The sequence below is a fragment of the Callithrix jacchus genome, chromosome 19 (genome assembly GCF_049354715.1).
Source record: "Callithrix jacchus isolate 240 chromosome 19, calJac240_pri, whole genome shotgun sequence".
Taxonomy (NCBI): domain Eukaryota; kingdom Metazoa; phylum Chordata; class Mammalia; order Primates; family Cebidae; genus Callithrix; species Callithrix jacchus.
The window spans coordinates 28,487,272-28,501,098 of NC_133520.1; the positions used below are offsets into that span (position 1 = coordinate 28,487,272).

General features: G+C 47.0%; 1 protein-coding gene across 4 annotated transcripts in view; it reads right to left on the minus strand.

Annotated features, from left to right (window-relative positions):
- The window catches only part of TNNI1 (troponin I1, slow skeletal type), a 78,719-nt gene that overhangs the window by 61,556 nt on the left and 3,336 nt on the right, over nucleotides 1–13,827 (minus strand). The gene's annotated exons all lie outside the window — the stretch shown is intronic.

The window sequence follows — 13,827 nt, forward strand, 5'->3', positions numbered from 1 at the left end:
TGGGGGTGCCACTGTCTGCGGTCCTCTCCACCGCACACACTTGCAGAGGCAGACGCTGGACCGATGGCACAGTAGTTCCAGGTGTGAGCAAAGCTCCAACCTTGCTTCCACTCCGCAAATATATATATATATAGGCTGGGATGGCGTCTCGCTCTGTCTCCAGGCTGGAGTGCAGTAGAGCGATCTCGGCTCACTGCAACCTCCGCCTCCCGGGTTCAAGCGATTCTCCTGCCTCAGCCTCCCCAGTAGCTGGGACTACAGGTGTGTGCCACCACGCCCAGCTAATTTTTTTTTTTTTTTTTTTTTTTGAGACAGAGTTTCGCTCTTGTTACCCAGGCTGGAGTGCAATGGCGCAATCTCGGCTCAGTTAATTTTTGTGTTTTTAGTAGCAACCGGGTTTCACCATATTAGCCAGGATGGTCTCGATCTCTTGATATCGTGATCTGCCCACCTCGACCTCACAAAGTGCTGGATTTATAGGCCTGAGCCACCGCACCTGACCCTGCTCCGAAGATTCTGTCCTCCTCCCTCAGCCTCCTCCTAGAATGGACTTCTCCCAGATGCAGAGCTGGAGGGGAACCCGGAAGGAGAGGTCTCTTTCTGTTCTGTCTAGAATATTGCGTAAAGACAGAGCTTTGCAGAGTTAAGTTCAAACCTCTTCTCCCTTGATTGCTGTGTCCTACCCACTTGGGGCAACTTTACTGACCTCCCTGAATTTCCTCATCCATCAAATTATTAATTATTCTCATCTCATGGGGTTGTCCTAATGAATAAGTTAGATAACATTTGTGAAAGACCAAAGACAGGGTCTGGCAACTCTGAGTCTCAATAAATATTCTTCCTTCCCTCTCCCTACTTTTCTTCCCTGTAGAGAATGAGGGGACCCTGAGATGCCAGGCACGGGGAAGAGGGCTCTCCTAGGTCCTTATTCTGCCCCCCTCTTGGTCAGCTCCTCCAGGCCCACAGTTTCTTAAGTTATTCACCAACATGTTAACAATAGATTCTTAGGGGCTAATGATATGGAATAATGACAGGAATAAGACCTCTTTGTACTTACACCCTGTATTGCCATCCTCCTACCCAAAGAGCAGAGCCTAACGGATGCAGGGAGGGTCCTGTTGTGGGGGTAGGAGTGCCCTCCTCTGCAGCCCCAAAGTTAGGGGATGAGAGAAGGGAACTGTCAGTGTCTCATCCACAGCTCTTTACATACACACACACTCACATGTGACAACTAACTCCTAACTCCCAGAATGCCCTTCCAGGAGGGGGAGTAGATAGTGGCATAAAAGAAGAGACAAAGATAGATGTCTCCTGAGGCCCACAGGGCAGCAGGGGAGGGAGCTTAAGGTGGCCATGGCCTTGCCTGGGCATGCCATTGCACTCCAGCCTGGGCAGTACAGCCAGACCTATCCCTACCTGTCCCCTGGAACAGGGAGTGAGCACCTCCCCCAGGGTCTCAGCCTGCCTGCCAGCCATGCCCTCCCATGACTCCTCCCTGCCACCCACAGGGGTCTCCTGGGTGCACCAACCTTGCACAGTCCTGCCATGATCCAAAGTTCTCTCCCTGAGGAAACAGGGCCCTAGACCAGGCTCTGTCCCTGTGAATTTTTTTGTTTCATTTTGTTTTTAGTAATGGGGGTTCACCCTGTTGGCCAGGCTAGTCTTGAACTGACCTCAGGTGATCTGCCCCCCTCAGCCTCCCAAAGTGCTGGGATTATAGGCGAGAGCCACCATGCCTGGCCCCTAACTCTGTTTTCTCTCTACCAGTTTCTCTTCTCCCCAAACTGGCCCTGGGATTCATGCTCTTTCCAGCTCCAGGTCGATTCACTGTTGTATGGGCTTTGAAAGTTTACAGAGCCCTCTCATGTGTTTTAGATGCTCATGATAGACAGGTGTTATTGTCATTGTGTGCATTGTACTGTTGAGAAAACTGAGACCCAGAGAGGTCAGGTAATGTAAACGGGGTTACGTGGCTTTGTAAATGGCAAAACCTGGATGAGAATGCATACTGGCTAACAGGGCCCAGGATCATTTGATGATACATACCCACACTGCCCATACATGAACATCTGAGTCCACACAGTTCCTTTAGAAATGACCCAGCCACCCATACTTTTCTCTTGAGCTTACTGAGTGGAGAGGGGCCAGGCTTTTGGACATAGGAGAAGGGAATATTGGATAGCAAGAGTGAGCAGATAAAGAGGGGGCCATTGGAGGAAAGTTAGCAAGACATACTCTACTGCTGGAAGGGTCTTCATCAACTAAACATCTGGTTCCCAACAGCACCATGTCTTTCTGGAGGCCTGAATTGGTCCTTGGAACCTGGAGTCCTGTCCTCCAGCCTCATGACCTCTGGGACTAGGGGAAATGACTCATTCTGAATCTTTCCCCAGAGCTGGCATCTTGCCTGATAGCCACATCTGGGAGAGGCTCAGGCCCAGGCTGGATTATTTGGGCCATAGGAAGGATCAAGAAGCACTCAAAAGCCAGGGAGCAGGGAGCAGAGAGGGCTGGTGCTGCTGCTCCCTCCCTGCTAGGGTATCCCTCCCCTCCCCATGGAATAGGAGCTCTAACTTAACCTTCCTGAGGCACTGGGCTGGAGCAGTGCTGGGCCCTAGAGATACTTACTCAATTCTTATTGACTTGTTAACTCCACATGGGGCTGATGGACAGAATGTCCCCTGATAGCAGCCCAGAGCTGGCTCCTCCCTCTGCTCACCCCAAAGGGACAGCTGATCTGCACTGTCAATAAATCTAAGTCCAGCTGGAACAGGCTAGACTACAAAAAGGCCCAGGGAAGAATATGCTGGAAATGGTTCTAGCTAGGGCTGAGCCACCCCACCTCCACACCTGTGTGAGAAGGAGGAAGTCCAAGTAGAGAGAAGGGCTCCCTCTGGGTAGCTCCCCAGGACAAGGTGAAAGAAAGATGAGAATAAAGTAGGACAAAGGCAAGAATGAGACCCAGAGAGATGCAAAAAGTAACCTTGCTTTTGTTTTGTTTTCTATATTTACTTAATCTTTTTTTTTTTTTTTTTGAGATGAGTTTTGCTTTTGTTCCCTAGGCTAGAGTGCAATGCGTAATCTCGGGTCACTGCAACTTCCACCTCCTAGGTTCAAGCGATTCTCCTGCTTCAGCCTCCCTAGTAGCTGGGACTACAGGTACCCATCACCATGCTCGGCTAATTTTTTGTATTTTTAGTAGAGACAGGGTTTCACTATGTTGGCCAGGCTGGTCTCGAACTCCTGACCTCAGGCAATCCACCAGGTTCAGCAATGTACCTGACAAAAACTGGGAGGTGGAAAGGATAATGCAATAGTTTCCCTTTCTCTCATTATGGGGAATTACTTTGTAATCCCAAAGTGCTGGAATTACAGGCGTGAGACATCGCACCTGGCTATTTACTTAATCTTATATAAATTCTGTTTGGTGATCATAAATTGTTAGACTCAATCTAAAGAAAAGCATTGAAGGCAATTTATTAACAAAACAAAATGTACGTTAACACCACAAAAACTTTAAAACTAAGGATGATATCATTCCTTTGCTCAAAAGCCACCAGAACCTTCTCATCTCATTCTGAGTAAAGCGGAAGTCACTGATGCTGCCTGCAGGCCCTCTGAGACCTAGCCGTCACTATCTCATCTTACCTCCTCCACTTTCCTCTCTCCCTGGCTCCAGCCACGGTCCTCATCATCCCTTGAACTTGGCAACTCTCCCTCCTCAGGGCCTTTGCACCTGCTGTCCTGACTGCCTGGAATCCCCTTCCCCAGATCACCACATGGTTCATTTCTTTACCTCACTCAGCTCTGGTCAGATATTTCTGTCACAGTGGGGTCTTCCCCCAACACCCTGTTTAAAGCCACAACCTCCTCCCATAGACATAGATACACATATTATATCCCCTCCCTGCTCAGTTTTTCTCTATGGCACATATTAGCATCCACAACTCTATATTTTTATTTATTGTCTACTTCCTCTACCTGTAGGCTCTATGCTAGCAGGGAGTTTTATCTATTTCATTTTTACCCCTGTGGCTCCAGCCCTGGAACGTTGCCTAATACACTGTAGGACCTCAACGAATAATTACTGAATAAGAAAATGAAGTGGCAATGTACCTTACAAAAACTGGGAGGTAGAAAGGATAATGCAATAGGTTCCCCTTCTCTCATTATGGGGAAGCAATAAATGCAATCTAGAGTTAATGAACTAATAAAGAGAATGTAACTGTATTATTTAAAACAATAATGGAAACCACTAGATGGTTACAGGAGATTTTTAGGGCAGCAAGACTATTTTGTTTGATACTATGATGGTGGATACGTGACACTATGCATCTGTCAAAGCCTATGGAGCCATATAACAAGAGTGAGCTTAATGTAAACTATGAACTTAGTTAATAGTAAATGTATCAATATTGGCTCATTCATTGTAACAAATGTAGCACACTAATGCAAGATGTGAATAATAGGACAAACTATGGGGGGAAGGTAGGTATACAGGAACTGTTCTATCTGCTCAATTTTACTATACATCCAAAAATTAAAGTATTTTATTTAATTTTATAATTAAAATACTTATAACAATTAAGTATTTTAATTAAATTCTAAAAATTGATAGTTTGCTTGATCTCAGCATTTTAGGAGGCTATGGCACAAGGATAGCTTGAGCCCAGGAGTCTGACACCAACCTGGACAACATGGTAAGATCTTGTGTCTCCAAAACAAAAAAATTTTATTTTTGAGACGGAGTCTCACCGTCACCAGGCTGGAGTGCAGTGGTGCGACCTCGGCTCACTGCAACCTCCGCCTCCCTGATTCAAGTGATTCTCCTGCCTCAGCCTCCCCAGTAGCTGGGACTACAGGCATGTGCCACTATGCCCATCTAATTTTTGTATTTTTGGTAGATACAGCCTAACCAACATGGTGAAACCCCGTCTCTACTAAAAATACAAAAATTAGCCAGGCATGGTGGAGCACACGTGTAATCCCAGCTACCCAGGAGGCTGAGGCGGGAGAACTGCTTGAATCTGGGAGACAGATGTTGCGGTGAGCCCAGATCGCTCCACTGCACTCTAGCCTGGGCAACAGAGTGAGACTCAGTGTCAAAACAAAAAAAAGAAAAAGAAGGAAAAAAAACCTAGTCAACTGCACAGCACGTAAATGTTTATGTGGTACAGCAGTTAAAAATCAACAGATCACAGGTCTTAGGTTGAGATGCCTGAAATATGTTGTTTCGTGGGGAAACGCTACGGTAGACTAAATGTAATAAGGCATATAGCAAGACCACACATGAACAAAAGTCCCTCTCTGTTGTACAGGTTATATCTGGAAGGATTCACAGCGATATGTTACCTGTGGAATGTCCAGGCTGGGGATGGGCAGTATGAGAATACCTGTCATTTTACAAGCATGCTTCAATATGGTTTGGATGTCATACTCATGTACTAGGCATATTTTTAAAATAAAATAAACACATAGCTGTTACATATGTTCTTTAAATAGAATTTCAAACACAGGGGCTGCCTTCAGAGCAGGGGTTGATTTAGAGGTTTGAATCGCAGTTGCTGGCCTCCAGGCATCCCCAGGATTCCCCAAGGTGGCACACAGACCCTCCTGGGGTGGGGTGTGTACACCAGAGCTGAGCAAACCCAGAGCTCAGCATGCAGCCCCTTCTGTCTCTGCAGTTCTGCCCTCTACCTCCAACCTTGGGGAACATAAAAAAGGGCTGGTTCCCTTACAGGACCCTGGGCACCCATCCCATTATCCCCTGGCAACTGGAGTTGGAAGGTTCATCTAGGATACCTCAATTTGACCCCCAGTCTAGAAAGAGGTGTGTGGTATAGACCAGCTTCTCAGACTCTAATGTGAAAACAGATCACCTGGGAATCTTGCAAATGCAGCTTCTAACTGAATAGGTCTAGGGTAGGATCTGAGATTCTGCACTTCTAGAAGCTTCCAAGTAACACCGATGCTGCTAGTCAACAGAACACACTTTAGGGAGATCTATCCAAGATGGCCGACCACTAACAGCTCAGGATTGTAGCTCCCAGTGAAAGCTCAGAGAACGAGACGACGCCACATCATTAGACGAATTTTCGTCACTCACCGATTAGCCGACTCCCAGTGGAGGAGCCCCACGGGTCGCCAGCGCGACTCTTGTGGCCGCTGCAGCGGTTTTGCCGGCGTCTCGGCGCAGCAGCTCTTCACGCAGAGCCAACGGGACCGCTTCCCCTACTGACCAGAGTTTGGAGCTCCGGGAAGTCAGAGCCGCTTGTTGCGGACTCAAGAGGGAAGCCAGACCAGAGATTCCCGGGCAGAAGAGCACCATCAGTCTTATCGCTGCTATTTAGGCTGCCACAGTGGGTGGCTCGGATCCCAGCACTGGGAATCAGTAAGTCGGACGTCGACTCAGAAAACTAATTAGAAAGGCGGTTCATCTAAAATGAAGGGAAAAAAACAGCCTAAGAAGGCTGAGTATACTCAAAATCAGAACCCATCAGCAACAGAACAAGCCCTGATGGAAAAGGACTCATCAGCAGCAGAACAAGCCCTGATGGAAAAGGACTCATCAGTAACGGAACAAGCCCTGATGGAAAAGGACTGTGTTCCATTATCTGAAGTAGGCTTTAAAAGGTGGATGATAAGAAACTTCTGGGAGCTAAAGGAACTTGTTCTAACCCAATGTAAAGAAACTAAGAACTTGGAAAAAAGGTTCGATGAAATGTTGAAAAGAATAGACAATATAGAGAGGAATACAAATGAACTTATGGAGTTGAAAAATACAACACGAGAACTGAGTGAAATATGTACAAGCTTAAACAGCCGAATGGATCAAGCAGAAGAAAGGGTATCAGAGGTCGAAGACCAACTTAATGAAACAAAACGACAAGACAAGAATAGAGAAAAAAGGATAAAAAGGAATGAGCAAAGTCTCCAAGAAATATGGGACTATGTGAAAAGACCTAATATACGCTTGATTGGTGTACCTGAATGTGACTGAGAGAATGAAGTCAAGCTGGAAAATACTCTCCAGGACATTATCCAGGAAAATTTTCCTAATTTAGCAAAGCAGGACACTATTCAACCCCAGGCAATACAGAGAACACCACAAAGATATTCCTCAAGAAGACCAACCCCAAGGCACATAATCGTTAGATTCACCAAGATCGAAACGAAGGAGAAAATATTAAGGGCAGCCAGAGAGAAAGATCAAGTTACCCATAAAGGTAAGCCTATTAGGCTTACAGCAGATCTCTCAACGGAAACCCTACAAGCTAGAAGAGAGTGGGGGCCAATATTCAATATACTTAAAGAACAAAACTTTCAGCCCAGAATTTCATATCCTGCCAATTTAAGCTTTACATTTGAAGGAAAAATAAAATCTTTTAGGAACAAGCAAGTACTCAGAGATTTTATTACCACCAGGCCTGCTTTACAAGAACTTCTAAAAGAAGCATTATACACAGAAAGGAACAACCAGTATGATCCTTTCTAAAAATACACCAAAAAGTAAAGAGCGTTAACATAAAGAAGAATTTTTATCAACAAAAGGACAAAATAGCTAGTTAATATCAAATGGCAGCAACCCTAAAGTTAAATCAACCAAATCTCCCAATCAAAAGATACAGACAAAATCCAACGGTATATCCAAAGATATACATAGACTCAAAATAAAGGGTTGGAAAAAAAAAACGTACCAACCAAATGGAGAGCAAAAATAAATAAATAAAAAGCAGGAGTTGCAATTTTCACATTTGACAAAATAGATTTCAAAGCTATAAGGATACAAGGGTAAAAGGATTAATGTAACAATAAGAGATCTTAACACCCAGATACATAAGACACATAGATTTAGATTCAACGAGACAACAAATTGATAACGATATCCAGGATTTGAACTCAGAGCCAGAACAAATAAACACAATAGAGGTCTCCATTTTAAACACATAAAATATGCATTAACCACTTTAAACACTCAAAATATTGATCGGCCATTATTGAAACCCATTTTAGGAATGAAGTAATATTCCTTTTTCCCCCTTTTTCTTTTTTTCCCCTTCTTTTTCTCTTTTTCCCTAAAAAAAAAAAGAACACACTTTAGATAGCAAGGGTCTAGAGCAGTGATTCTCAAAATGCAGCCTCAGACCAGCAGCGTCAGCATCACCTGGGAACTTGTTAGAAAGGCAAATTCTAGGCTCCACCCCAGTCCGGGGTTTGGAGCCCAGCAATCCATGTTTTAACAAGCCCTCCAGGTGATTCTGATGCACACGTGTGAGAACCACTGGTGTAGGGGAAGGAGCACTCAGCTAGGAGACAGGGAACCCATGTCATAGCCCAAGCTTGGTGACACCTTACACAATCATTTCCCCTCTCTGACCTCAGTTTTCTCATCTGTAAAATGGAAACTGTTGAGTTCTGTCTTGCAGATTTAGAGCATATCTGAAAAAAAAAAAAAAAAACCTGGCTACTTTATGGGAGCTATGGAACCCCCTGAATAGGCAAGAAAAGAAAACATCGTTACTCCTCAATCTGTTCTACATCCCTGGATTCCTCAGGCCGGGTAGCTCCTCCTCACCTACATAGGGCGTGAAAATGTGTTGGTTCCCCAGCCCTGTTCCTCACCACCCTGCTTCTCCCTTCAGGTTTCTGCACCCACCCTTCAATCCACAGGGCCCTTGCTGCTCTCCTCTCCCTGGGAGCTGGGGCCAGGAGACCCACTCCCCAGCTGACCACTCTATTAGACTTCTCCTGGCCTGCTCGGTCCCCTTTGATGTACAGCTCTTTGTTCCAGGGCTTTGGGGTTTCCTCGGATCTCTGTTTTCCTCAAGGGAAACAGAAGGAAAAATCGACAGAGGTTTCAAGTCGCTGATGACTTGGGTTTTATGGGCACCATTGCGACAGACTTCAAGTGAGCAGCAACCCTGCAGCCGACCCGCCCAGGCTTGCTCCTGGGCCTGGCTCTCTCAGTGGAAATCCCCTCCCACGCTCAGCCCTTTAATCACTTTCCAGCCCAATAACTTTCCTGATTCACCAGGAATCCCTTTCGTCTTGAGAGCACCTACTGCCCCTCTCTGATGGGGCTGAGTCTGGGCTTGAAGGCATTTGATCCCAGAATGGGTCTTACAGAGATTGGACTTGTGGGCTCACAGTTCAGGTTGGGGCCTGTAGAATTTTCCCTTTCCCATGCCATCTTGGCATCTGCGTGCCCATGTTGTAGGAACAAATGAGCTGCCCTGGAATGACTCTCTTCCTTGAGGACACTTGGCCAAGGGGCAAGCACACTAGGAGGAGACTGACCGATGCCCAGGGAACTAGTGGCCTCAACCAGCATGCCAGTAATAGCCGTGAAGCCCTTGACCTATAAACTGCTTTCTCTTTTCTTCTAGTAATAATAGTGTGCTTTAAATGCAAGTAATGCTTGAATACATTTTTGTTGCAAAAGATTCAAAACATGACAGTATTTTTCACCACCCCTCTAGTCCCCCAACCCCAGAGACAACAATCCCTTAGCCTGGTTTCGGTCTCGACAGACATTTGTTTTGACTTTTCGTGCCTCTGTACTCAGACTAGTATAAAGCAGCATTCTCATTGGTAATATAAGGAAGTTGGTTGAAGGATTCATAAGTCCCCTTCCATCTCTGCCATTGTCTGCATTTGTGGGTGGCTTTTCCCTCTCTTCCGAAAGAGGAGACATTCATAGGATCTCCCTAAAAGTATAGGGTGGAAGGGGAATGCATAGAGGAAAATAGGAAAAGAAAGGTCACAGTGTCAAAAGCAGTTCCTTCAAGGTGAGGAGATTATGGATGAGTTTTTTACCACTTGCTTCTGATTTTCAAATGTTCCATCCTGAGAGTTATAAAGATTATTATTTGGCCAAGTGCAGTGGCTCACACCTGTCATCCCAGCACTTTGGGAGGCCAAGGCGGGAGGATCATGAGGTCAGCCATTCAAGACCAGCCTGGCCAACGTAGTGAAACCCCCTCTCTAAAAAAAATATAAAAATTAGCGAGGTGTGGTGGCATGCACCTGTAGTCCTGGCTACTTGAGAGGCTGAAGCAGGAGATCACTTGAACCCAGGAAGCAGATGTTGGCAGTGAGCTGAGATTGCACCATTGCATTCCAGCCTGGGTGAGAGAGTGAGGCTCTGTCTCAAAAAAAATTATATATATATATAATTTGTGAGTATTACTTTGATAACAGAGAAGTTCTTACACAGTGCCGTTGTCAAGATCAGGCAGAGAAGGCTGTGAGTTGTTCAGCCTGAGGCTTAGGTCAAGGAGAAATTAACAGATTGCTCAAATCAGAGGGGTGTGTGGAGGGGATTAGGGAAGGGAGAAAGGCTCATGGCATATTCTTGGATTCCATCTACAGGGAGATTCACAGAAAGGAACTTCAGAGTAAATCCCCTTGTTTGTGAATTAAGAATTAAGCATTCTGTGAGCCAGGCCTTGGGCTAGACTTTAAGGACACAATGGCAAATGTGTGAATCAGAATTCTGTACTTCACAGGGACTGGCAACACAAGGGGAGGTGGAGTTCACATCCTTAGGAATCCCCGCCTACTCTTGCAAGAAGATATTCCCTCCTACTGAAGGTCCCAGAGTTAAGCATTAGATCTTTGACAGGCCATGATTCTGACTTTACAGAAACATGGTTTCCGTACCGGACTTGGCCTATCTAAGGTGATATTGGTATGTGTACTAATCAGGATGGGGTAGGTTATGCTGCGTTAACAAACTCCTCCCAAACCCAGTAGCTTCACACAGCAAAGATCATCTCACTCATGCCATATGCCCTACTTGAGCTGGCAGGGGAGATTCTACTCATTGTGATATACACATATCCAGGTGGCTGAGGTTCCATCACGACACCGACTTCCACACTCTCTGCAACAGGGAAAAGGGACATGAGGAGTCACACCGTGTCTCTTAAAGAAGTCTTCTCAGAAGTGACACTTCTGGTCTCAATTAGAGGCCATACCAAGTCACATTACCATATCAAAATTCAAGGGAGGAGGCCAAATGTAACCTCTCAATGTAAAGGTAGATATTACTGTGTGCCCAGGAATATCTGTGAACATCCTTTAAAGGACTAGACCGTGTGGTTGCCATCCTTTAAAGGACTAGACAGTGTGGGACTGGTGGGTACCCCCAGAAGGCAGAGCCATCTCTTCGCTCCTCCAGTAGAAAGCAACAATCCCCCTTGGTGTGGGACCAAGCCCTTGAACTTTCTGGAAGAGTCAGGTTGGGGTCAACAGAGTGGAAATGTAGAAGGCTCAGGAGCAGGTGCTTCTGAAAAGGCATCAAGGGCTTGTCCAGGCATGGGAAATGCCCACTAAGGCTTTATTCATGATAATCTGCTTCCTGAATTTTCATGGCCTTTAGGGTGAGTCTTTGTAGGCCCATAAACTCGGACATCAGAGGTGGGCAGATCCCCTGAAGCCTGGCTGTTCAAGTGTGGTCTCAGGATCAGCCACATCAGCACCACCTCCCCCTGGGAGCTTGTGAGAGATGTCCAATCTCATGCCCCACCCAAAACCACTGAACTAGAATCTGCATTTTAACAAGATCCCCAGGAGATTCATATGCACATTAAAGCTTGAGAAGCATTTCCCCAGAACTAATTTAGGCCAACATCTTCACTCCACAAATGAGGAGCTGACACCCAGAGGGGAGGAGGCAGCCCAAAGTCACACAGCTGGTTCCAATCCTGGCTCCACCACTTGCCAGGGACTTGAGTAAGTCTCTTTAAAATTCACAATCTCAGTTTCCTCTTATATAATAAAGTGATAATATAATTACCTCTCAGTGCTTATATGAGGATCAAATAAGACAACATCTAGACCAGTGCCGGGCACATAGTATGTGCTCAGTAACTGTTAGGTATTGCTGTGGTCTTTATTTATTTATTTATTTATTTTGAGACGGAGTTTCACTCTTGTTACCCAGGCTGCAGTGCAATGGCGCGATCTTGACTCACTGCAACCTCCACCTCCTGGGTTCAGGCAATTCTCCTGCCTCAGCCTCCTGAGTAGCTGGGATTACAGGCACGCGCCACCATGCCCAGCTAATTTTTTTTTGTATTTTTAGTAGAGACGGGGTTTCCCAAATTGACCAGGATGGTCTCGATCTCTTGACCTCGGGATCCACCTGCCTCAGCCTCCCAAAGTGCTGGGATTACCGGCTTGAACCACCGTGCCCGGCCTGCTGTGGTCTTAACTCACTGTTCCAGCACCAGGCCTCATACTCCCAGAACATGACAGTTTCTTCTTAAAGCAAGGGTGTTAGATCTGGCACTGCAGAGATGGGACCTGGACCCAGCTGCCTGCATTTATATCCTGCTCAATTTGACCTTGAGACAGCTGCTGAATTGTTTTTTTGGTTCTTGGCTTCAGTTTGATCAGTTGTGAATGGATAAAACGACAGCACCCACTTCATAGGGCCATTGTGAGAATTATATGAGTTAATACATGTAAGGTCTTCAAACGGTCTATACACTTAGTAAGCACACAAGTTGGATGAATAATGTGAGAATTAAATGAGTTAATATATTTAAGGTCTTCAAAGGGTCTATAGCATATAGTAGGCACACAAGTTGGATGAATAATGTTTCCAAAATGTCCAAATGAAGACTAGGGTGGAGGTAGTTGCACCCTAGAAAGGCAGGGGACAGGCATTTCTCAGGAGGAGCTGCCTCCATTTTGTCCCTTTGGCCTATTTTAAGTCCCCAGTCTGTTTCTCTGGCCACTGGATGGGCCCCAACCCCTGGCTGTGTTTTTCCTCCTCCACTGGACTCACTGGGCTCCCTGGTGCCTCCATCAGGACGCCCTGAAAGGCCAGGGGATCTCTGGTGGGGAGGGGCACACTCAGGCAGATGACAGCTGTCTTCAAATCTCCGAAGCCCTGTCACACAGGAGAGGGATTAGATCTGTTCTGGATGACTCTAGGGGACAGAAATAGGAAGTTCCAGGACGTCCTCTCTAATCATTAGAACTGTTCAGAGGCAGCCCCAGCTGCGTGGCGGGGCGGGGCGGGGTGCGGAGCTCTTGGCAGCTAAGCGGTTGCCCAATCAGGAGGGTGAGCTGCGGGGTGGAGCCCAGCACCCCCTGGGAGGCTGGGCTGGTCCGCGGGTTCTCAAGCCGGGCAGAGCGCGGGCGAGCGTCAGCATCACCTGAGGAGCTTGTTGAATACAGATGCCCAGGCCCCGCCCAGGCCAACCGGATCAGAATTTTTAAAGGCTTCCCCAATGATTCTCAGAATAAGGTCCGCGCTTGGAGGCGGGGCCAGGGCTGGGCGTGGCACGGGGGCGAGGCGGGCGGAGGGCCAGACTGTCCAGTAGCTAATCCCTGCGTTCCTCACTCTCCTCTACCACCCTCACCGATCTGGGTCGAGGGATCGTGCCTCGCTGGGTGCCCCCCCACATTTCATCTTAGCCAAAAGTTCGAGAAGCGACTGGGTGCCCCCCTCGAATAATTTCTTGGCCCTCGATTCAGGGATCACTCTCACACCTAATAGAGGCTCTAACGCCCCCAACCCCGGCTCCCTAAGATCTCTGGCCTCACCCCTCCAGTCGGCCTCCTGGTCTTCCTGTGCCTCCCCAGCTTCTCAGGGGACCCAGACAATTTGCTAAGGCTCTTGGAGAAGGGCAGCCCGAGGAGACTGGGCCTGTCGCCCATCGGGAGGAGAGCTGTTTCCCATCACATCCGAAAAAGCCCAGGGCTCGGCCGCCCCTGCAGCTGGGCATAGCTCCCACCAAATGCATTCTCCCGAGGTCGCCCTGGACGCCTTGCTTGGAGATGACAGAAACGAGAAAAGAAATACCTAAGTGC